At 44.5% G+C, this 26,629-nt stretch overlaps 1 long non-coding RNA gene across 1 annotated transcript in view; it reads left to right on the plus strand.

Annotated features, from left to right (window-relative positions):
* The first annotated feature begins 275 nt into the window (after nucleotides 1-275).
* LOC142004206 (uncharacterized) overlaps nucleotides 276-26,629 on the plus strand; it is a 41,474-nt gene continuing 15,120 nt past the window's right edge. The window contains exons 1-3 of the long non-coding RNA XR_012642947.1: nucleotides 276-312; nucleotides 10,984-11,100; nucleotides 16,134-16,242. This is a non-coding gene — a long non-coding RNA (uncharacterized LOC142004206). The remainder of the gene's footprint in view (nucleotides 313-10,983; nucleotides 11,101-16,133; nucleotides 16,243-26,629) is intronic.

The following is a 26,629-nucleotide window of genomic DNA, read 5'->3' on the forward strand; positions in this document are numbered from 1 at the left end:
GCTCCCTACAGTTTCTGCAGGGGAAAATAATCCTGACCAGCTGTAGCTAATATTAATTAGTCTTTGAACAGCACTTTGAGATTCTCCGTTCCCACAGAGCTATGAAAGCCCAAAGCATTTATAATCTATGCCCTAATGAAACCATTGGAGGGTGGAGCTGTCACATGATTCATCAGAATTATTATTGGCTAGTTATACAGAGCCACAGGCATGCCTGGCATTTTGCAGGCAGATAAAAGATACTTTGCCCCCAGGAGCAGTAAGAATGCATCATGCTGACCCCCACATATGGAGCCAGCAATTAGCACTGATGTAAGTATTGAAAAATTATCCCATTGCATGCAATTTTCACATCAGCAGAATTGTTTTATTGAGTATTTTAAGCAGTCGGTTGTTACACACATTTCTTCACTCAATAGCTTAATGTTACCTCCAGGACTAAGCCACAAATGTCTAGTTATCACAGAATGTGCAGTTATGTAGGGGTTTCAGCATTTGGCTCCATCTACCTTAAGTGTTTACATGGCCCCCATTACTACACTGCTAGCACCTTGGAATCTTCCATATACTCACACTCACAGGGCCCTGTTAAATACAGAATGAAATATTATTGCACCTGTTTTCCAGATGGGGACCTGAGGCACAAAGGACACTCATGCAGTGTTACACAGGAAGCATATAACAAAGCAGAGATTTGAATCCAGCCCTCCTGTGACCCAGGCTAGAATCCTAATCACTGTGCCTTCCTCTTTTCTCTCTCATTTGATGTGGAGGGAGGAGCACAGACCAACTTTCCTGCCACATTTCCGAGTGCAATGAAGCAGCCTTTGTAAAAAGAAGCTATGCTGGACTAAACCTGCACTCAGGAGATGGCATCCAGAGCTGGATTCAGGTCACATTTAATGTTGTTACTAAGGGAACACTTTCTGCCCAAGATGTCAAAGCTCTTTACAAAGGACGACAGTCATTGCCACCCTTTTGCCAGGTCACAAAACTTAAAAGTTAAATGTTGTCTTCCTGTGGATAAACTCATTCCAGGATGCATGCACCTTGTATAACATCACCTGGGAAGTGTCTTACACTAAACTGGAAAAAAAAATCCTTATACTTAGGGTGGTTGACAGCTCACTTTAAAAATCAGGATGACGGGGAGGGCGGCGTGGGATTAATAAATGCCTACATAAAACAAAGCCCTGACTATTGGACGTGTCCCTACAAAATTGGGGCATTGGGTCACCCACTGAAATAAGAAGAAGAACAGTCACAACAGGATGTGGGTGTTCCATGAAGATAACAGCAATACTTGTATAGCAGGTAAAACTTTCCCATGTAGGCAAGATCATAAGAAGAGATGATCTCTGACTCAATTATTTGTGCTCTGATCTGACAAGCCAAAGGTGAAATGACTTTCCCAAGATCAAACAGCAGGCTAGAGACAGACATGGGAACAGCACCCAGCTCACAATCTCATGCCCAATTGTGAGACCACACTGCCTCTGTCTAAGCAGAAGAAACATAACATCTCTCCTAACACTATTCTGAGACATTGCTTGAACTCCGTCTCCTAAAAAGTTATTACAATCAACTGTATTGTTAGCTCCTTGGGGCAGAGATTGCACTATTTTGTTTGTACAGTACCCAGCAAAGTGGAGCTCCAATCGTTAGTCAAGTTTATTGCAGTAGCACCCACGGGGGAGAAAAGCCACTTACTGAATCAATAAAATCACATTCTGCTGCACCCTGGAGGTCTCATCCCATTTCTGAATATTCTTGACCCATCTTAACAGCATAAAGCAATATTGCTGGAGGCCGCAGACAGTGTACACAGACCCCAGGAAAATTGGCATTTAGGGCAAAGTTACTGCTGTATTTGGGTCACCTGAAAAGAAAAAAATAAGGAATAAGATGGGGGTCAAATTTAAGGGTGGGAGGGGAGTTAAAACCTAGGAAAGGAGCTTGAGAACATAGCTACAGCCAAGAGAAAACAAACTGATTTAGATTGTATTTTTAAAATTGTTTTATGGACCAACTTTTTATTTTATAGCCAAACACTGAACTCACTGTATAAAAGCATACCTGGACCATCATAACAGGGCTATAAAGCATCTCAAATGATCTCCTCTAAGGGAGTATGCATCATACGGGCATCACCTCCTGAATAGATGATGCCCATACATTTATATATAAAGCCCACTTTCAATAGGGAAAAATGAAGTGCACTCAAGTCGTTGAATTGCAGCCAGTGTGCACATCAGAAGGGTGTAGAATAACCAGACTGTTCAACTCGTAAGCCAGAGGTTTTGTTTTTGTTTTTTTTTCCCCCTTAGAAGATTCACTGCAACCTTAGATACAGAACTGAAGCTTGGTACAGTGGTCTGGTGGTCAGAAACCATGGGTTCTTGTACCTGGCTCTGCTCTCTATCTGCTGTGTAACCTCAGGCAGGTTCCCCCTCAATTCCCCTTTCTTCCTTCCTTCCCATCTTTGGTGTGTCCAGCCTATGTAACACTATAGTCTTGCTATGTGTGTGAGACCCTGACAGACCCCAATCACCTGAGGGAGGAATCAAATGCGGGACCTCAGAAGCTTAGTGTATGAGCCTCTATCCCATGAGCTAAAAGCTGGCTAATATCTGAGGCCGTAGGGCAGGTGTGTGGGTTACAGCTGTCCAGCACTCAAGACAATCTGGGCTACTAGGTAGGGCAACAGTATCTCCCTGTCCCAAATACAACAGGGAGATATGGGGGAGACGGGCAGCTCCTCCCAGCTCCACCAAGCCCCAGGGAAGCGTCAGGGATTCAGCAGCTACCCATGCTCTCCCAATTTGCTCGGGGAAGTGACCTACATGCTCTCTGTCCAGCAGCTGCACCTGCAAAGCTTCTGGTGGGAAAAGGTCAGACGGGGGAGGGCCCAAATATGGAACTATTAGTCCCTTTTAAAAATAAGTAGGACACCTTTTTGGTGCCCCAAATACAGGACCTTCCTGCCAAATAGGGGACTGATCATCACCCTATCTCTAGGCAGTACCTTAAGCTGAACTAGTAGAGGCCATTTATTTTTCTTTTCAGTGCCCAACATTGTGGGATGCAGGGTCCCCAGTTTATTTCAAGGTGCCATGAAGGCATGGATTTGATCCATTGCCCCCAGACAGTACTGCCTGCAGTCACATGTCATATATTTGCATTTGATTAGATGAGCTTTTTTTGAGAGAGACTAAGCCCATGTGTAGCTGCATGTTACACACAATATTCTAGGTACAAGTGGTACCTGGTTTGTTTTTGGCAGAATAAATTACCGGCAAAATGCCACAGCTACTTCACCCAGTATGTTGAGCTGTTACTCTGAGACCTCTAGTTTTCTCAGAAATTAGGAAAGGACATTTATCTTCCCTTTTTAGTGGTTTCCAGGTGGAGTATTCACTTAGGGCTTTTCTACATAGGGACACTCAGCAAAGTTAATCTGAATTCACCACATCGATGAATTTAAAGTGGTTTAAACTGTTGTTGTGGGTGCTCTTATTCAGAAAAAAAAATGGCCTTAATTCATCCAAGTTTAAAGCAAATTCAGACCACTTGAATTCTGAAGCAGAGTGTCCAAGTTTTTTTTTTTAAATACTCAGCTAACTTTACTTCATTCTGTGGTTAATTTGTTTCAATTTTCCTGAGTGTCCCTGCCTAGACAAAGACTTAGGGTGGAAGCGGTTTGAGGCAGACGCAGTGCTGTATGGCATCTAGCCAACAGTAGGATACTGTGCCTAAGAACATTATAAAATTGCAAGGCAGCTGACCAGATAGTCTATGTGACTTATCTGCAAAAATGTTATGATTTGCCAAGTAGAATCATCTTCTTTATATGCTTGTATCACCATGGTGTTATGAGTCACAGATTAGTGTTATGTATCTGTTTCCAAGCTTGTTTCTGGGTGACACCCACCCCAAACAGACTGGCATCAGCATTAGGCCAGCGTGAGGGTCCATCAAGGGACATCCACTGTACAGTGAACCCATTGAAAGGGCCAAGGACCACACCTTCAGCAAGGCATGTGGGGAGTATGTCCATGGAGAGAACTCTAAGGTCCTTCAACAGCAGACACACACAGAGCAGCTACATCTCCTTTTGTCCTCAGTCCTGCTTCTTACCTCTGGAAAAAACTTTGCTACAAACTGAAGCACTAAACAAAGGACTTCATGTCCCATCTAACAAGCTCTGGGTATGGTCCAGAGTGATTTTCAAGCCAGGAAATTCACCAGTACTGATATATGGACTTGAAAATCTTCATGTGTATGTGACTTCTTCACCATTTAACTAACTCCTCTTGTTCACTTATAATAGACCTTCAGTTGTAGATAATAAAGGGTTGCTTGGCAGTATGGTATTTTGGATATGATCCAAACTCATATCGACCCTGTAATGTGGTGGACCCGTTAGTGTCAAAGGAATTATTTTGTACATGTGAGCAGAGTTTTAAAGTGACTTCACTGAACTGGAGGTCAGTGCTGATTGGGAGCCAGAGATCTGGAATACAATAAGGGGGCCACGTGATAGTTTTTCCTTTTTCATCTTCTTAACCAGAAGCATAGTTTATGGCTGGCTAGGAAGTTTAACTTCAGTGTTACCCACTTTCTTGGGAATATCTACTCTCCTTTTCACAGCCTGCCTTGATGTTGGCAATTCCAGTGAGAGCTGCCCCAGGCACACTGGGTCACAGTAGAGACCAATCTTTTAGTCTAATGTTTGTACAGCACTTAGCACAAGAGCCCCTGGTTCATGAGCAGAACTTTGAGGTGATACAACAATACAAATATCAATAGCCATCACATACCAGAAGCCCTGGCTACGTCTTTTTTACACACATGTTGTACAAAGGCACACAAATGCCGACACAAACCCTGACCTCTCTCCAAAATGAAGTGGGAGAAGTCCCTCAATGTCAGAATCCATTACTTCCCACAGGTAGTTCCCTCACACTGCCATTAACACGCTTGTTTGCAAAAAGTCTCTCCCTCATTTCACTTCAAGGACATAAGTGGTTGCTGAAAGCTGCCTGTTCTGACCCACAAAGGGAAGAGAGACGAAGTGCTGCGCTGGTGATCCCTGCCCCTGGGTTGTCTGGGGAGAGTGCTGCAGCGCATAAACGTGCTTCAAATTGCTGAACTGGAAGCCCATTGTAAATGGTGTGATCACCTCTTCTATTAAAAAAATACCCCACAATTGCCTTCCCTGGAGGGAAAGGAGCATGTTGTGGTGAGAGAGATGGCTGAGGAAAGCTTGACTGAGATGCACAGGGTGGGACTGAACAATGCTGTTTCACTTTGCATTTCAGGGGTTTGCTTGCTTTGCTTTTTGTTTCTATACTAAGAACAGCTTTAGCTTCATTTCAAGGGGGCTAGATCTTTAGCCAGCACAAATCAGTATTGCTCAACAGATGTCCCCAGGAGGTAGGGAATTCATCCACTGACCTAGCTGCTGCCTCTCCTGGGGGCTGACTTTCTACATCAATGGAAGATGCTCTTCTGTCTCTGTAATTAGTGTCCGTAGTACAGTGGCTCAGCTGTAGTTGCGTCACTGCAGTGTTTCTAGTCTAGACATACCCCTAGGTGCTACCATGAAACAAATAAATAGGAACAGCACCATCACCACAGAGTAGCAGTAACTCAAGACTAGAGTAATGGCACTTGCACTGTCACTGTTAGTGCTCTACTGGCTTTAGGAACAAAGATCTACAGGACTGTAGCACTGCCAACCCTGAGTATTGAAGAAGTTACACATTGTGTCTCCCAACTATCACATGACTGGCTTTAAAAACATCTTAATCACATTTTGAGTTTTCTATTTGCTTTCTGGGTTTTGAACCTTCAAAGGTCATTCAGATCACACTTGCAAGCTCCCCCACCAGCACAAATTTTACTAGAGTTAGAACCATATTCACGTCACTCCAACACCAAACTTTATGAGAGTTGGCCATACTGGGATTGTCTCTTGACCACATTGCAAGGGCTAGAAATTCACTCTTAACTAATGAAAGTTTAGGCTAGGTCTACACTGGCCACGGAGGAGGGAACGTTTAGGTTTGATCTTCTGGGGTGCCTTTTCATGAACGTGCAAAATGGTGCATTCCAGCAGTCATTGGCAAACCCACAACTTCTTGAGAGCAGCAAGGATTAAGGAATGTCGGCGGGAGAAGCACTCCCACCAACACCCTGCAGTGATGACAGGGACCAATGTCAATAGCTGCAAAATCATTTTTAGGTACGTAATTGGTGTACCGAAAATTGCGTAGCAGCCGTTGACATTCTCGTTAAGTGTAGACATAGCCCTAGTTTTAAAAAAGGACTAGGGAAGAAAGCAACCTAAGAGGCTGGGTTTAATATCACATGTTCCCTGAAACAATCTCCCAAATCAGTTCCCTGTCAGCGAACTAAAGGCATGAAAATGGTAAATTGTCCTGTGTCTTTCAGCTGAAAGGAACCAACACGTTATTACTCAGAATAAGATTTGTATTTCTTCCAGTGCACTTGTGTAGCAGGTATCTGGGTTTTTGTTAAGATTGCTTTTTTTTTTACTGAAATATCAAAAACTAGGAAAATATTTATCTCTTGCCTATATGTAATGAGTTAAAGAGAAGCAAAACGCCTTCACCAAGAAATGAAAGTGCAATGTAAGTTATTGACAGGAAAAATAGATAAAGTGGCCCAGAGCTCTGGGCCCTTTTTAATTGCTGCCAGAGCCTTGCACTGAGGGCTGCTTCAAGGAAGCCCAGCCTGACTTCTGCCTGAGGCTCTGTCCCTTCCAGAAGCAGGGCTGTCCCTCTCTGCCTTGCCCAGGGGCCTGGTGAGACTGTCAGCCCCAGTGAATGGGTGAGGTAATATCTATTTTTGGGCTGGTCCAATAAAAGATGTTACCTCATCCACCCTCTCTCTAATATCCTGGGACCAACAAGACTACAACTGCATTGCAAAGAAGCAGAGGAAAAACCACCACCAGCCCAGTGGCATCTTAGGGACTAACAAATTTATTAGGTCATCAGCTTTCATGGGTAAAACCCACTTCAAAGGTACCACAGGACTGCTTGTTGTTTTTGAAGTTACACATTTACATGGCTACCCCCTTAGAGACTTTTAACAGGAGTAGAAGAGAGTCCTTTTGGCTGCAAGAATAAAAACAAACCTACATTAAATACATTTAAAACGCAACCAAACATGAGAAAATTAATTATGCCCTAGTTATTTGGTCTAAGGAAACAGCATTGGGAGCATTTTCTGTACACTTGAGAAATGTAAACACTATTTCGCCTACTCTAAACGAGGAACTAGAAAGGGAGTGAGTGAAGTTCAAAGCACCTGGATATGAAAAACCTCTTGAATTCTGCACAAAACTATGCAACAGTGGCTGGTTAGCAACTCAGCTGGTGTGAACAGAAACTTCAGTGATTTCTATAGAGCTACTCCCATTAGACTGGGGAAAGTGCTTTGAATCCAAACCTTATTTTCTGCTAAAACAACACAGATTCCGACTGACTGAAAGCTTCATACATTTGCATTGAATTCACTAAATTAGTTTCCTTTTTGTTTGATCAAACCTGGAAAACAAAGCTTCATCCCGAAAATGTCAGAAGGAACCTTTTGGTGTTCTTGACACCAAATGTTTTGTTTGCAAATTTACTTCAATTTTATTTTAGAAAAGGTTATGAAAAACTTAGAAATGAAACAAGTTTTGTTTTGGGTCAAATGTAACTATGGCTTGCCACAAAAGAATTTGTTAATCTTTTTCTTTTCTTAACAAAACAAAAAAAATTTAGGGGACCCAAAATAAGTTCTCCCTGCATCACCTGCCATTTTTCTGTTCATCCAACCATTTAAAAAATACCAGATATTCACACAGATCCATACACCAGGGAAAATCTGGATTCCTGTATCTAGATCTATTTTTGCATAAATAGGCTCTTCATATATAGTGGCTTTGTGTAACTGCTGACAGCCAGTAAGAAAACAAAACCAGGACTTTGTGTTTAAAAACAAGACCATACCATCTCAGCCAGAGATGTATCACTCTTTACTAGTATTAGAGACTACAGAGGAATCAATCCTGGTTTAACAATTGCTGAAAAGAAATGGTGGGCACTGGGCTGGAAGGATTCAAAATTATTCTAACAAGACCTTAGCCATGTTCTTTCAAGTCATTAGGAAGTTTTTGAAGCATTCCCTAAAGTTCCATTAGACGATGTTCTGGAAATTCACGTGTGAAATTTAAAATGAATCATTCTTGGACAATGAAAATTTTAAGAGCTGTTCAGACTGCACCCCAATCAGTGGCAGCGCATGGGAAAAAAAAAAGTTCCACAGAGAACTCTAATACCCTGGCTGTAACTACTGGAGCAAGACAAATCTGAGTGTGGAAAGTAATCTATCAGAGAGAGCAGGGTGACTAAGAATAAGTGTTCATAAGTGGGCACCTAACAACTAGGGTGAGCATCTCTGAACCTCATTTTTTCCCCATAGAAAAAAATCTTGATTTCATTCAGATGTGGAATGATCGGAAAAAAAAAAAAAAGTAAAGGCACTACCATTTTCACAAAACAGAAGTCTTGTTTCCAGATAGCCTTGGACACTAGCATGTAGTCCATTAATCCACAACAGTACAGAGGCTGGTGTTAGGGCACAGATGGCAATTCAGTCTCCTTCCATCCAATCCTCTGCCCATCAATTGCGATGGAACCACAGGGAGGTCAAGCTGCACTGATGAGAAGCTTAGATCCACCCAACTGAGCTCACAGACTTGAGGTACTTATCGTCTCCCTTCACCGATGGCCTGGAGTCAGATTGTGACTACCAACCAAGGCTAAGACAGGTTCTCACTGACCAGTCACCAGCCTCTCCACTCCAGGACAACAGTCCCCATGAGAACTACATTTTGTGCAAGGCTTCCAAGATACGACCTCGCGTAATGCAGGTATTCATGAACTGAGACACCCCAACAACAACAAGCACAACTCACCTCAGACCTGATTCTACATCTCTTACCCAGGCTCAGTAGGCCCATCAGTCCGTGTTGTATGCATTGCAGAAATATGCTGAAAACCCTGGACAAATTTAGGGCAGAAGCATCTTTTAACTGTTTTTGCTCACCTTTGAAAACTCTGCATAATCTTGTCTGATAATGTCTGATGTGACTCATGAAGCAAATTACTGCAGATGTCAGTTGTCAAACACCCGGTTGAGGAACTATTCTATGCCTGAACAGATGACTGGTGGAATTATCAGACTAGCCACAACTTGCTCCAAATACGTTGTATCAAAATCACCACCTGAAAGATTTGCATCATTCAGGAGGATCAGAAAATGTCACAGCGTCGCTGACATGACAACCGATAGCATGAGTGGTAGAGAGTCATCTCACAATCAATAATCTTATTTTGCCATGCTCTCCAGATAAAACATATCCCAAGTGTCCACAGCGGACACATCAGGCACACTTTCTCAGTGCTGTCTGTCTGGATTACTTCCCAGATGATTTCTTGTCCTACTTCTCTTCTCAAAACACAAATCAAAGCAAGGCAAATATCCTGCGGTTTCCACAACTAGCTTAAGGATACATAGCCACATAAATCCCATTCATTTCAGTGAGAGTCAAGCAACTAAATCCCCTAGACAAACTTCACAAGTCTCAACCTGAGGTTCCCATCCCCCATCTCTCTCCAAGCACTATTTAAATTTAGATCAAGATTGTGCAGATATGAGACAACCCTCAAATGTAACACGCTGAAAAAACAAGGTGCCTTGTAGCACTTTAAAGGCCGGGGTGGCCAAGATATGGCCCTGTGGTTCCCAGCCCAGTCCACCCAGACCCTGCAGCAGGCTCCCTGCTTGCTGCAGCCTCAGGCTGTTCAAAAGGCATGGCGGCACCTCTTCAGACAAGAGGAAAGGGGGAGACTTCCTGTGCTGCCCTGTCCTCATCCCCAGCTTACCACCTAAACCCTCAGCACCCCCTTTTTTTGTCTGCACGAGGTTGCTATTCTATCCCAGGTGCTGCATCCCCTTCTATACCCCCTCCCTGACTCTTCACCCCAATCTTCTGTCCCCTCCTTCATTCAAACTGCCTCGCAGACCCCACACCCTCTCCTGCACTCCAATTCCCTACCCCGAGGTCCCTTTTGCATCCAACCTCCATCCCAGACCCCTCCATAGAAAAGCATGGCCCTGACCTCTTCCCAAAATCTTTAAGCGGCCCCTATCAAAATTATCGTCCACCCTGTTCAAGACTAAGTCCTGCAGCTGAAACAGACTAACAGACTAGCTGAAACATGCACCCGAAAGGTTTTATTTAGCAACCATATGAGATCTTTGCTACAAGAGAGAAGCAGAAGAGGTACTATTATCACATTCTGATCTTCTCATAGTAGATAAGTTCCTTTTGTCATGACCAAGCAAGGGAGGTTAATCCATATTCATTCTCTGATAAGGGGCAAAATGAGGTGTTTAAACAGAGTACAGCATGCCAACTCCAGATGTTAAGGAGGAAGAAAATGCAGCATGGTTACACAAGAGGCCAACAAACCTTTCAGTGGGGATAATGTGTTAGGGCTGTTTACTAAACCCAAGATCCTTATCATATGCACAACAGTCTGTAGATAGTAGGCACCCTGAAGCAGGAAGGGAAGGAGTACCAGAACATTGCTTTTTCCTTCAGTAGATTTCTCTGTTCTTCCAAACAGCTGCCACTCATAACAGATGCATCACCATAAACACCAAGTGCAGCAGCTCTCCGAAGAGAATTCAAACTACACCAAAGTGATCTCTGCATAAAAATTCCATAACTAGAGCCCTTGACTACTTTGCATGAACAAAACCTAATCTTTTATAGATAAGGTGGTGCTTGGCTGCACGTGCAAACCCAGCTCCTTCTCGGCACAGTCTTTAGACCTGACTGCAGATATTTATTTAGGCCTCTTAACTTTGCATAATATTTCAAATTGTTTCTCATTAAAGGGACACAAGTTTCTTCTGTATCCAAGTAGTGATGCTAACACCTGATGCGGCAACGATTTGAGATGCCTACAGGAGTGAGTCATAGATGTACCAAGCAACACCTCTTCTTAAAAGACAGTAAGTGTAACATGCTGGTGAGAATCAGTGGGCTAGATCCGCAGTTGGGCTAAACTGAAGCAAGGCCTTTTTACACCAGCTGAGGATATGGGCCCGTAAATTTTTCTGTAACAGAGGAACACACCTTCTCACTTCACTTTTATAGCAATAATGAAGTTGCAGCGACTCTCTAATTTAAAAGGGGGAATGGTGTTTAATGCATAAATCCTGGGGCTATGTCTACACTAGAAGCATCTGTCAACAGAAGTTACCATTGACAGGGAAATCTCGACAGAACCTCTGTCAACAGATTGCTGCTACACACAAATTGCTCTATCGACAGAGAACTGGCAGGCTGCACTGCCCTCTGCTGCCAGAAAACAGTATCAGAGGGGTAGGCGTATTAGTCTGTAAGTTCGAGAACAACCAGAAGTCTTGTGGCACCTTTGTAGACTAACAGGTATTTTGGAGCATAAGCTTTCGTGGGCAAAGACCCGCTTCGCCAGATGCATGGGATGAAGCTGGTCTTTGCCCACGAAAGCTTATGCTCCAAAATATCTGTTAGTCTATAAGGTGCCACCAGAAAGTGGAATGGCAGCTCTGCAAAGAGGGCTGCCCTGCAACTGGAAGACCTCTCTGTCAACAGAGGTGTCTACACTGAACTTTTGTCGACAATACCCTGTCCAGTGAGTGTTATGCCTCACATTTTTGAGGGATAATACTGTTGAGGAAAAGGCAGAGTTTTGACGAGACTTGGTTGACAGAATGCTTTAAGTGTGTAGATGCTCTGTGAGTTATGTCAAAACTCTCTAGTGCAGACCCAGCCTGTGATTATTAACAGCCTCCAGAAGGTGCACAGTCATCAACAGTGTCACCTAATGATAATGCAGGGTCTTTCCCCATGGCAGGCGCATTCTGGTTGTTCAGGGCTCCTGCTCTTCTTTAGCAAGCAACATTATGGGAGGCTTGGTCCTTATCAGTGAGGCCTTTGTTAGCTGGTCTCTTACCTAGGTGAAGACTCCTAGGCTACGTCTACACGTGCACGCTACATCGAAATAAGCTATTTCGATGAATAACGTCTACCTGTCCTCCAGGGCTGGCAACGTCGACGTTCAACTTCGACGTTGGGCAGCACCACATCGAAATAGGCGCTGTGAGGGAACGTCTACATGCCAAAGTAGCACACATCGAAATAAGGGTGCCAGGAACAGCTGCAGACAGGGTCACAGGGCGGACTCAACAGCAAGCCGCTCCCTTAAAGGGCCCCTCCCAGACACAGTTGCACTAAACAACACAAGATCCACAGAGCCGACAACTGGTTGCAGACCCTGTGCATGGATCCCCAGCTGCCGCAGCAGCAGCCAGAAGCCCTGGGCTAAGGGCTGCTGCATACGATGACCATAGAGCCCCGCAGGGGCTGGAGAGAGAGCGTCTCTCAACCCCTCAGCTGATGGCCGCCATGGCGGACCCCCACTATTTTGATGTTGCGGGACGCAGATCGTCTACACGTGCCCTACTTCGACGTTCAACTTCGAAGTAGGGCGCTATTCCCATCCCCTCATGGGGTTAGCGACTTTGACGTCTCGCCGCCTAACGTCGATTTCAACTTCGAAATAGCGCCCAACACGTGTAGCCGTGACGGGCGCTATTTCAAAGTTGGCGCCGCTACTTCGAAGTAGCGTGCACGTGTGGACGCGGCCCTAGTGTGATAAAGACGGCTCAGAGTGGCTTGAGGAGCACAGGCCTGCTCTTTCCCCCAGGCTATGGTCCAGGGCCACCTGGTAGGCAGCTACACTCACCATGCTGGGATGCTAAGCCCACTGCCTCTCCAGACCACTTCCTATCCCAGAGTAATCTCTCTCATCAGGTCTGACCTGCCCTCAGTCCCCTGCCTCTCTGGGTTTGCACAGTCCTATGAGTCACTTTCCCATCAAAGCTCAGTTTCCTTCCTCTCCCAGACCTTCCCTGAGCCGCTCCACCCACTTATTAAAGCTCTGCCTTCAGCTTGTACAGGGGCTATGAGGTGTGGGTGGACCAGGAGGCCTAGGCCCAGAGCTGCTCCTTTGCCCATTGCTCTCTGGTGTGGGGTCGGTATGCCCATCACATAAGCCCAAGACACGGAGGCTGGAAGCTTTGAGGATTTAGACACCCAAACCATGTTTGAAGCCATTGGGAGACAGGTGCCCAAGTCCCACGTGTGCCTCTGAACAGCTCTCAGTGGGTGAAGAATAAGCAGAGCCATGGCAGAGGCTGAACAAGTTTCCTCAACAAACTCATGCTCTAGGCAGACACCAAACTAGATGGTTCTGATGGTCTTTTCTGGCTTACATGTGTTACCAGCCTGTAGGAGAAAACTGGTAGCTGCGAACAGGGGCAGTTGAGCCTCCCTCAGTTCTGTCTAGGCTCTTCTGTGAAGATGGTGGGGTGGGTTCATGATGTGGACACCAGTATGATGGGAAATGAGTTGGTGATCACTGTCTGGTCCATAAAAGGAACAGTTCCTTATATATGCACTATGTTTGGTCAGAAGCCTTTATCAGAGTTAACTCTTAGGGCTAATTTTACCCAAAGTGAACACAACAGAGGTAAACATCTGAGCCAAAGCACCTTGAAGTGGAAGTCTTTCTATTGATGTTAGTGGGCTTTGGATAAATGTCCAACCCAAGAGCAAATGACTGCAGGCTACTCCTTCAGGGAGAGCCATGCAACAGCTGTGGAGAGACCCCTAAAGTTGAGACAGACTCACTCTTGCACCTTTGAATTGCCCCATCTCTAACCCCTGGTGCAGCAGAACATAGAGGAGGCATTGCCTATCAGAGACCTGATGTTGCTCATTTGAGACCAGAGCATGAACTCCATGACCCCATCTGCAAAGTGACTCATACAAGCTGTCTCTACTAACTCCTTGGCTGCCCGCATGCTTGTTAACTGTAGGGTAAAATTTTCCAATGCATGTTATGGTTTGTATTAAGACCCCTTTTCATCATTCCTAAATTTCATAGTTTGGTATGAGGCCTAACTAGCTCATAACATGTACCATGGTTCATAGGCAGTCAGTGTTAGTGAAAATCTGCTGTCTCTGCCCTTTATCATACATTACAGGCCCCAACAAGGCCACAGACAGAAACAGTGCCTTTAAGTCAGAGAAAGATAACTACCACAGCAGCAGCTACATTCAAGGTCTCAGAACTAGGCTAGAAGAACATTTTCTCTCTCTCTCTCCCCCCGCCTCCAAACACCTCCCACTGTTGTCAACCTGGACTCTTAGCGATATAAACAAAGTACAACAGAGTATAACAAACTCAGTATACTTGCCATTTGCCTTTGCTGCTTTTGCTTTAAATCCCTATATAGGCATCACTGGATTGCACCTATCTGGAAAGTATCACCATCACTCCCTTGACCTCATGATTGGAATTCCATGCATGCATTGTTTAAACGAAGAACCTAAGTAGTAGTATCTATGTACTAGATAAATGTTACATGAGCTATGGGCTGATTCATTTGTGTAACCTATTAAATTATTGGCTTATTGCGCTCATTTCATCTTGCTACTCATGCTTATCTAGTTGCTTCTCTCCACCCATTGACATCTGATATAATCAATTGTAACTAATTGCTAGACCCTGGTTTCCCAAACTGGGGGCATGAAGAAATTCCAGGGGGAGGCATGAGGCAACCCAGCACCACCCCCCCAATTATTTCCCCACACAAAGAAAAGCTGGCCTTTGCTGCCGGCTCTCAGCCCCTGCCATGTTACATAGGTGACCAGACGCAGCTCCTATAAAAAGCAGGCAGAAAGCAAAGACCCATGTGGAGCTAGCTGCCTCCTGCAAAGGTGAGGGAATGAGGGTTGGGGATGGAAGGGAAGGAGAGTGGTTCAGAAAAGGGCGACCAAGATGATTAGGGGTTTGGAACGGGTCCCATATGGGGAGAGGCTGGAGAGACTGGGACTTTTCAGTCTGGAAAAGAGGCGATTGAGGGGCCATATGATGGAGGTATATAAAATCATGAATGGTGTGGAGAAAGTGAATATAGAAAAATTATTTACCTTTTCCCATAATACAAGAACTAGGGGACACCAAATGAAATTGATGAGTAGTAGGTTCAAAACTAATAAAAGGAAATTTTTCTTCACACAGCGCACAGTCAACCTGTGGAACTCCTTGCCGGAGGAGGCTGTGAAGGCCAGGACTTTATTAGGGTTTAAAAAAGAGCTCGATAAATTTTTGCAGGTTAGGTCCATAAATGGCTATTAGCCAGGGGTAAAGTATAGTACCCTAGCCTTCAGAACAAGGGCAGGAGATGGATGGCAGGAGATAAATCGCTTGATCATTGTCTTCTGTTCTCCTTCTCTGGGGCACCCGGCATTGGCCACTGTCGGCAGACGGGATACTGGGCTGGATGGACCTTTGGTCTGACCCAGTATGGCCATTCTTATGTTCTTATGCTGGGGTTAGACAGGGGCCTGGTGGTGCCTGGCTCGGGGGAGGGGGATGGGGTGAGAGTGGGAGGCTGCTGGTGCCTGACTTTGGGAAAGGGGAGGGGAGAGGATCAGGTGGGGAGCTCGTGAGGCTTGGGTGGCAGGCTTGTGGGGCTCCTGAGGCTTGGGTGGCTGGCCCTGGCATTACAAGGCTCAGGCTGGCAGGCGGCTGGTCCCCAGAAGCATGGGGCTTGGGCAGCTGGCCACCGCAGCATGGGCCTTGGGCAGCGGGTGGGTTGCCGTCTGGCTGTGGCAGCATGGGGCTCGGGCAGGTGGCTAGGGGTGGGTGGCTGGCCTGGGTAGCACAGGGCCCTGGTGGCTGGTGGGCAGGCAACTGGCCCTGGCAGTGCGGGGCTTGGATTTAATTGAATTTCTTGTTAAAAGGGGGTTGGATGATGGTAAAGAAGAGGCTGGGGGTCGGGGGGGTTCGGGTTTCTCAAAAATCAAAAGGGGGCCTGGGTGCCGAAAAGTTTGGGAACCACTGTGCTAGATAGTACTTCACTGAGTCCTCACAGGTGATGTGGCAGTCTGCCAGCTATGCGTAATAAATCCACCTGCTTGCTTCACACAGGGTGTCCAGACTTAGTTTCCAACACCAACACAGACAGACAAAAGCACCTCTTCAGTGGGAAGCAGAGCAGACTGCTGAATAATCCCCTCAAGGCAACGAGGCTGCTTATGTGAGTAGAGGCTGGAGGACATTACCCTTTGATGAAAATTAAGCTACACTTGTCAAAACAAATAATCAAAATGTATTTTATAATGTAATATTCCTGTTCTTTATTTTTGGTAATGTTTATCCACTTAACGTGCTAATTTGCAATATTCAGTAGACTGCAATGGGTCTGAGTGTTGTTACAAGATACATGTAATCAAATTAGCAGAAAGATGTTCACAGTGTAACATTTCCTTTGCAATTACCCCCAACCACCATTCTTGTGCTATGAAGTAATGCCTCATAGCAGGCAGATATGCTACATTAAGTCTTGCTGAATATGACATTTAAACCATGAAATTTTGCCATATGTCTTACAAGGCATTCTAGCAAGTTATGTGACTTTATGGAAGGGCCCTATAGGATTTAATAGAAAGTAATCATACATCTGTAGAAGTTTTGAGCATTCCTATATAGATTAAGTGCAAGTTTAGAAAAAGCTACACAAAAATTCTCATCCTCTATTTCATTTTATGAGCCATATTGTCCATTGGTATAAATCAGCTTAGCTGCATTGAAATCAATGGAATTATGATGATTTACATCAGCTGAGAATTTGGCCCTACAGGCTTTTTTTTTTTCAGGAGGAAGTTCTGTAGACCCCAGACAGAGTTCCATGGAATCCTGGTAGAATCTATAGGACTTTGTCATTTCCTGTGATGTGAGAACTTGTTCCTATTCCCCTAACGATCAGCATCCAAGATCTCACTGACGAGGAGTCAAACCTTACAAAATACCTTTCAAATTTCAGTGATCTGGGGGTGGAATAGAGCCAATTATTAGTATGTAGATTGTAATTTTTAATGAGAGTCCAAATAATTCCAAATGTTTTCTATAGAGAAAGTTCTGACATTACAATGCATTAACTACCTTTACATTCTTGGACTCATGATCATCTTGAGTGCAAACATTACCATGACTTAACAGAGGCAGGAGTAAATATTCTCACTATCGGCACAGCTACCAGAAAAGGTCAGCTATTTTGTCACTCCACAGCAGTGGATTGTAGTGTAGGCACTTTGTCAGCATAGGTTACTCCAAGGGTGTCTTCATCTCTGGCTCCTCCTGCTGTCCATTTCCCTCTACCATGGCTGTAGCCAAGTAACAGAAAATCCATACCCCTTCCAAAGTAACAGGCCCAAATGGAAGTCGGAAAAAATCCAAAGCAAAAGATGTTTTTAAACCCCTCTTGGGGGATAACTACACTTCCAGATGCATGCCTACCTGCCTCACTCATCTAGGAATTCTAACAGTTTATGTCTGGACAAAAAGCAGTCAAGTAGCACTTTAAAGACTAGCAAAATGGTTTATTAGGGGAGCTTTCGTGGGACAGACCGACTTCTTCAAACCATAGCCAGACCAGAACAGACTCAATATTTAAGGTCTGGGTGATTGTAGGGTAACCGAAAGATTGTGTGTCACATCCCACATCTCCGTTGACTGACATAAACTGAACACCCAGCTGGACCATTTTAAGCACACAGCTGAAGAGTGATCTGATGCTTGATCTGCAAGGTAGCTACTTCCCTTGGGGATCTGCCACGGTGATAATAAAATTGACTGCGCCAAAGTCAGTCCTTATGCAGCACATTTAAAGCCTCAGATGAAGGGTGGTGCTGATTCAGGGCCTGGTAGCACAAAGATTCCTCCTCGCCCCCGCATACACTTTTCTTTTTATTCTATCTTTCTCCTAACTTTACTCTTTTTTTCTTTTTTATCAAGAACACTTCAATTCACTCCTGAAGCATACAGAGCATTGAATGCTTCTAATACCCTAATTTGTTCACCTTTCCAGTGCCCCATCAACACAGAATACACATTAAAACATATAAGTAGACATACGTTGAGATTATCAGACTAAAGCAAAAATTACAAACCTCCAGTGTGGAATCCATCAGAAGTGATCATACAAAAAGAAATATGATAATGCTTCTTAAAAGATTCATTTTCTGAATGAATAATCTTAATTATTTGTTTAATATTAGCACAAAATCCATAGGAGTTTAAGGTTTATCTTTCCTGGAACATCTAGGACAGACCTTCAATAATAATAGGAACTACCAGCTCAATAATCACCGTCAACAGAAAAATGTATATCTAGATAAACTGAGAGGGGTTAGTAAGTCTATGTTACCACTCTGGGGACTGGAATTCACAGCAAGGTAAAATATGGTAGGTTAGTGCTAGCATCTGTTCAATGTCGAGCTCCTCCTGACGTTTTTCTTTTGTAGCACCCTTTGCGAGGCTGCTGTTCAAGGTAACTGTGAATTTTTTTAAACGAAACAGTTTTATTTTCACTTTCTATTTCACACATCCCCAACCAAAACCAAAGAAGTGAGGCTGATTATGACATGCACCGAGATCTGTGAAAGTGACCAGTGATTTTGGGTGCACTACTACGTACGTCCTTAACTGACCTGATTCTTCAGTGTGGTCAGCAAAAAACAAAACAAAACAAAAAAAAAACCTTAAAAACTGGGTGTGAAAAAAATGTCAATCACATTAGCATTTCTCTCTCTCTGTTATTTAAACAATGAGAAAGTCACTTCAAACTACAGTAATTTATTTTATTGCAATAACCTGTAAATGTGACGACAATCATTCACTCTTCCATCGCAGGATCTCAAAGCACTTTACAAATACAAAAGGAGCTACAATCCCACAGGACATTTCTGAGGTATTTAGGTATTCTGGCAGGCATCCACAATGGTGTCGTTACCAGAGTTTTGGAATTTCTATTTTTCTTAATGTGCAAGCTAATTTTGAGTATGAAAAAATGCTGTTTTATTTTTAGTTTAATTGTACAGTTGTTCTCTGAGGGAAGTTGCAACAGGTATAGAGTTTACTCTCTTCATGTGGACACAATTCCTGGGAAGATGAGATTACTCAACATAAAAATGGCTCTACTGGGTCATACCAAAGGTCCACCTCATCCAGTGTATTGTCTTCTGACAGTGGCCAATGCTAGGTGCCCCAGAGACAATAAATGGCATAGGGAATCATCAGATCCTTAGCTGGTCACCCATTCCCATTCCTACCCACCCGCTGTTCCCATTGCCTCTTTTCCATCACTGGCACGTGTGTAAATAAAGCAAGTTACACTTCTGAGTGAATGTTCACAGCACAGTTTGCCTGAGTTCTAGTACAAGAGTTACCCCCTAACGACTCCCATCCACGCAAAGAAAACTCTAGCTAGAGTTAAGTGGTGCAGCTTTAAACATGAGCTAGCTCTCCAGTCAAAGGTTGGTGGTCATAAACGTCAACTGAAGTTCCAGGTGGCAATGCACCAGGGATTGTACCAGCAGCAAATTCAATCACTGCAAATCCAAGCAGTCTGTGCTGCTCATCAAGTCTCTCTGTGCATCCTCACTGTTCTTCTGGAGTGTGGTCAGACTACCAGATAAATTCAATTTTTATTAAATTTGATTTTATAAAGCTGGGTTTTGTAAAATCAGTTTTGAGTAGCCTCACTTTGCCACAAAGTCCACACAATGTCAAGTTAGTGCTGTCACACTGAATGGCCAAACATCGACTGTTGCAGCAGTTCATTGTGGGAACCTATCCCACAGTTCCCTCAGCCCCACATTCTGTACCCTCCCTCCAGGCCCTGCTGCACCCCTGCCACTTGCAGCGCTCACCCTGCTGCCTGGTTCCTGGGTCCCTGCAGCATGGGGGAGATGGGAGCCCCTACCACAGAGAGCCAGGAAACTGACCAGCACTGGTGGGCTGGTCAGTTTCCCAGCTCTCACAAGCGGTGGAGATCCCAGAGCCAAGGGCAGCTGCTCCAGTCAGTTTCCTGGCTCCCACAAATGGTGGGGAGCTGGCAGCCAGGTTCAGCAGCACCATTCAGCCTCTGGAGGCTAAAGAATTCGACTTAAAGACACAGCATTTCCTCACCAGCCTTCGTTTGAGCTTCTACATTTAAACTTGAGGCTACACCCAGCTGGTTTCAACCATGTTATGATGGTGATATTAGTGCTCCCTAAATTGAGCTAATCGTATTTACAGTGAAGACGGTCACTTGGTACAATTGAGCTAACTGTTTTAAATTCATATGTGTCTGGTAGTGTAGATGAAGCCTTACGCTAGCTTAGCACAGGTGCACTGGGCTTGAGTTGCTAAAATTCTAGAATGCATTGCTGATTTCCTCCCTCGCTGGGAAGCTGACCTGCAAGGCCCCCAAACCGTTGAGAGGTGTTGGTGACAGCAGGGTTTGAAGAAGGGGTAAGGGTATGTTACCAGTGGGGAAATGAGGGATCAAACAGCTTGCCCCATGTCATACAGTCAATTCAGTTGCAGCTGTGCGAGGCTGGGAGGATTGCAGATCTCCTGATTTCAGTTGTGAACAGAAAATTGCTCTCCTGACTCCCTTCAGTGCTTTCTCCAGGGGGTCACCTATCAGATGTGAGCATCTCTCGAACAGGGTGCCCCAGTTCTAGCTGTCACACTGCAGGGGATACAGGGGTTAGATAACTCTGTATCTCATCACCTTCATGTCACCGACCCACCTAGTTTTATCCCTCGCGTACTTTATTCCATTAGGGAGTCATTAAAAAAAAAATCAGAACTGCAGCACATCCACAGCTTATTCTGTAACACTTGACTCAAATCCTTTCATGTCAATTTAACACACTTAGCTGGATTTAAATTGAATCGAGACAAACCAGCTTCAGACAGAATTGCACCTCGCCCCCCACCCGCATAATGTTTCACAGAAGTGAAACCCCCATGGTATTACAGCCTGAGAACATGGGTGAATTGAGAGCATAACAGGATGATTCTCCTGCCCAGTTCTCCTATTTTGTGTATGACTCAATTACTCTGTATGTATACCCAAGATCCAAGTACAAAGATATAATTTTTAGTGCTGGAATTTGTGGCAAACACACACAACACAGATTTTTATTGCTGGCCCACATCACACATTTGAGCATGCAAAGAGCCATTTAATCCTGCAATCCTTACTAATCCTCCCTTGGGCAAACACAGTCCTGAGGCTGAGAATTCCCCTAGTCAGAGTGAATTGCTGTCCCTTGGATAAAGGCCATCAAAGGAAACACCATACAAGCTAAGCAAAGCTTCTAAAGGGAGGAAGAATGATCTCGTGGCTATTGCATCCACCAGGGCAGGGGCATCCTGATGAACTCTGGTGCCCTACGCAGGCTGAGCACATAAACTGGGTGACCAGGGAGCTTCTGAGATCAAGGTTCAATTCCCTGCTCTCCTTTGGATATATCCTAGCACTCAGCACTTAAAACATGTCCTGGGTCACCATCAACAAAATGGGGATAATTATCCTTCCTCTGTGAGTCTTATTTATTTGAAGTGTAAAGCTCTTCAGGGAAAAGACAGGTCTTCTACCATGTCTACATATAATGCTCAGCACAATGGGACCTTGATCTCTGTGGGGGGCTCCTGTAATCCTACTCACTGAGTAACTTCAGAATGGTGGTCCTTTTGACTTCAGTAGGCTACCTCTGTCGTAAGGGACATCCATCTGATCCTGAACTGGGTAGCTGTGGCCGGGCTTTTTGAGGTAGCAGGCACCTGAGGCTTTTGTTCATTTAATGAAAATCAAAGAGCAGAGACAAGATTTTCAAAAGCAACTAGTTACTGTGCCAACACCAGTTTTGGGGCAACAAATTTCAGACTCAAAGAGCTGATTTGCACAACACGCATATGTAGCACTGTCAAGGTTTCTCCAGTCAGGTGCTCAAAAACCCTTACACCTAGCCACTTACGCCTCAGGCAGGCTTGGCCTACAGGTGTAAATTACCCAGTTTGCCAGCTCCGTCTTTAACAGGCATAAAACTCAGTGCATGAAAAAAAATCTAGAACCAATGAAATTGATGCACATGCTTAAGGCCTTTCCTGAATCAGGGCCTAATCAGCAGAACAGGGCCCAGGACACAGAAGGGCAACTCTGATTCTGTCCAGTTCATTACAACAGGAAGTGCTCCCCCAGTAAAATACACAAGTATCTTTCCTCCCCTCCTGCTGTTTGTGGATACTGAGTTCTGGGTACAATGGCGCCCTCAAGTACATCTGGTCTCTCTCCGATTTTCCCTTACACATTCCTCTTAAAGAACATTTGAGCAGAGTTACAGATCGCTGCTGTCTGCATGATATTTTGTACCCCATTGAAGACATGGGGCTTTATAACCTGTTCTGTTCTCAGGACTACTCTAATATACCTTTCATGAAGTGTGTCAGATTTTCTTTGTAATGTATTGCATTGTTCTATTAACACAATTCCCTCTGAACTGAGGGCTTTTACATCAAAGTAGAGTCTAAATGAATTTAATGGTAAAGCAGATAAAAGAAAAAACCAACACACAAACACCACTTTTAAAGCCACAAGCTAGCTACAAATAGCTCAGACATGGAAGGCTTCTAAAGGTACTAATGCATTCCCCTATCTCTCAGTATATATATCATTTTACTAATTAGGTATATTAAAAGCTGCATCTGTCGCGTTTCACTCATTTACACAGACATAAGACGACACATTTATAAGTCATCAGGGTGAAATGAAATCTTTGCTGGGTTTAATTAATTTAAATATTCATGGAAACAGTATTGGGGAGGAATGTTGTTCTTAATCAGAACAGACACTGCTGTTTTATAATGCAAATTGCCTTTTCTTATGTGGACAACATTGGGTACGTACATTAAAAAATAGCAGAATGTTAATTACAAGGATGGGGAGCTGACACCAACACGTGCTGAGGATAATACCTACATCATCACCAGGGTAAGTTACTGTAATTGACTGAATCTGACTGTGGGGCAAAAATATATATGAGTCCCTGTTATTATTGATAAACATATGATGGCAGTGCACCCTGGGACCAAACCAAGAACCTTGTCCCCTAGCTGCTATACAGAGCACTGAGAGCTAGTCAGTCCTTCCTCCAAATAGCTTACAATCGAAACAGAAAGGAGAAGCATAGCATAGGAGGGGAAGGGTACCCTCAACACACAAGCAGAGCAATGGAACTACTCCAGGCTGAGGCAGAGTATGAAATTTGCATAGAAAAGGAGAGCATGGGGCACAAGGCAAAACTCAGAAAAACTGTGACTTTAGAACACACTTGACTGATCAACCTGCTCACTTCCCCATCTCCCTTTATAGCCTTTCTGCTCAAAACTGGAAAAATGTTCCTAGCACGGTCCTGATTCCTCACCATGACCAGACAAAATGCCAAATACTCAGAGGGTCCAGAGTTTAATCTACATCTATTATAGGGCAAAAGTAACGATACACGAGCTAACCATAAGCCAACTTCAACCTCTTGTCCTGACCTTCCGGGGATGCCCACTAACCCATACTAATGCAGGAGCTGAGAGTTTGGCTTTTGATTCATCAATACGCTATTTCAGAGTTTTATACTTCTGACCATCACCACCATATCCAAAATATTCTTCATGAAAAAGAATTTCCTTAGTGTTTGCACCTCTCTCTATATATCCTCTGCCTTCCTTTGAGCTCAGGATAGGCAAAATATAATGTTAGAAAAATATATTTAAAACCATGCACCACCCTTCAGGTGTCTTTATATACACCAAGAAGCTTATTTCAGAGCGGATCTCTCTCGGGGACTCTCTTTCTGCCCACCACCCCCACAAACTTGATACAGTTCTGTGGTGATATGAAACCCTACTTTCTCTGTCTCCAACTCAAGAAATACTTCCAACATGACACTGAACAGTGCACTTACCAACAGGTACCCTCCCACCTACAGTACAAGAAAAAGAATTCCTCATGGACTCCCTGATGGTCAAAATGACAGACTGGACCTATACATAGAATGCTTCTGCCCGCGTGCACAGGGAGAAATAGTGGAAAAGTGGCATCGCTTACCCCATAACCTCAGCCATGCGGAATGCAACACCATCAAACAGCCTCAGAAACAACTCTGACATTGTCATCCAAGAGGCTGACAAGGGAGGCGCTGTTGTCGTCATGAATAGGACCGACTACCAAAAGGAGGCTTCCAGGCAACTCTCCAATACCATGTTCTACAGGCCTCTGTCTGAGGAGCCCACTGACAAATATACAAAGAAACTACAGCATCTGCTCTAGACCTTCCTGATGTAAACACAGGAACAAATCTACACAGACACACCCCTTGAACCCAAACCAGGTTTAGTCTACCTGTTACCCAAGATCCATAAACCTGTGAATCCCAGTCACCCAGCGTCTCAGGCACTGGCAACTCCCACCACAGGACTGCCTGGGTATGCGGACTCTCTACTTAGACCCTATGCTACCAGCACCCCCAGCTTTCTTTGAGATACCACAAACTTCCTCAGGAAACTACAATCCTTTGGAAACACCATCCTGGCCACCATGAATGGACAGGCCCATTACACCTATATCCCGCATGAAGATGGACTCCAAGCTGTTCGAAACATCATCTCTGATGAGACCAAGGCACAAATGCTGGTGGAGCTTTGTGACTTGTCCTCACCCACAGCTATTTCAGATTTGAAGTCAATCTATACCTTCAAATCAGTGGCACTGCTATGGGCACTCACATGGCCTCACAGTATGCCAACATTTTTATGGCTGACCTGGAACAACACTTCCTCAGTTCTCGTCCCCTAGTGCCCCTCCTCTACGTACGCTACATTGATGACCACTTCATTGTCTGGACCCATGGGAAGGAAGCTCTTGAAGAGTTCCACCATGATTTCAACAGTTTCCACCCCACCATCAACCTAAACCTGGACCAGTCAATACAGGAGATCCACTTCCTGGACACTACTGTGCAGATAAATGATGGTCACAAATACCACCCTATACTGAAAATCCACGGACCGCTATGCTGATCTACACGCCTCCAGCTTCCATCCAGGGCACACAACGTGATCCATTGTATACAGCCAGGCGCTAAGGTACAACCGCATTTGCTCTGATCCGTCAGAGACAAACATTGAGAAGACCTTTACCAAGCTTTCCTCAAACTACAATACTCATCTAAGGAAATGAGGAAACAGATTGACAGAGCCAGACGGGTACCCAGAAGCCACCTGCTACAAGACAGGCCTCTCAAGGAAAATATGAGACCATCACTGGCCATCACATGCAGCCCCCAGCTAAAGCCTCTCCAACACATCATCAGTGATCTGCAACCCATCCTGGACAACGATCCTTCACTCTCACAGACGTTGGGAGGCAGGCCTGTCCTCGCCTACAGACAGCCTGCCAACCTTAAACAAATTCTCACCAGCAACTATAGACAACAACACTAACTCAACCTGGAACCAAGCTCTGCAACAAACCTCGTTGCCAACTCTGCTCACATATCTACACCTGTGACATCATCACAGGACCTAACATCAACTATACCATCAGGGGCTCCTTTACCTGCACATCTACTAATATAATATATACTATCATGTGTCAGCAATGCCCCACTTCAATTTACATTGGCCAAACTGGGCAGTGTCTACGTAAAAGAATAAATGGACATGAATCAGATGTCAGAAACAGTAACATACAAAAACCTGTAGGAGAACACTTCAATCTTTCTGGACACTCAGTAACAGATTTAAAAGTAGCAGTCCTACAACAAAATTTTCAAAAATAAAATGGAGAGAGAAATCTTTGCAGTTTATTTGCAAATTTGACTCCATCAACCAAGGATTAAACAGACTGGGAGTGGCTGGCCCCTTACAAAAGCAACTTCTCTGCTCTGGATGTTCACACCTCCACATTAGAATCTGACAGTGGACCACAGTCCCCCCTGACTGATGACTTGTTTTCTCCTTTCTTAATGTATACTACTGAAAATGAGTCATTTCCACCCTGACTGAATATACCTTGTCAGCTCTGTCCCTCCCTTTTACTGGGACCCCCCTCTTTAAATACTTCTCTGAACACACACACCCCACTCATGCATCTGATGAAGTGGGTCTTTGCCCACGAAAGTTTATGCTCCAAAATGTCTGTTAGTCTATAAGGTGCCACAGGACTTCTTGTTGTTCTCGAAGATACAGACTAACACAGCTACCTCTCTGATACTTGTCACTAAATAAAGAGGTATTTTTCAACCATAGCAAAACAATTCAGCCAGCTGGATGGCACATGCTCATGAAAATATGACCCACACATGCTGGTGGTCAATTGGGTAACACTCCACCAGCAGACGCTGCACTAAAAATCGAGAGGGGGATAAAAGCAGTCTAAAGAAATAGAAATCAACAAGGCCCCCTTATGGGTCATGAGAGGTAACAGGGCAGCCTGCTTACTGCAGATCAGTTCTCAACCCTTTCCATCTCAGTGCCCCCCTTTTGCACACACTGGCTCCCCTTGCATTGAGCTGGGCTCCCATTCCCACCTAGCA

Source organism: Carettochelys insculpta, chromosome 31, assembly GCF_033958435.1.
Source record: "Carettochelys insculpta isolate YL-2023 chromosome 31, ASM3395843v1, whole genome shotgun sequence".
Classification (NCBI taxonomy): domain Eukaryota; kingdom Metazoa; phylum Chordata; order Testudines; family Carettochelyidae; genus Carettochelys; species Carettochelys insculpta.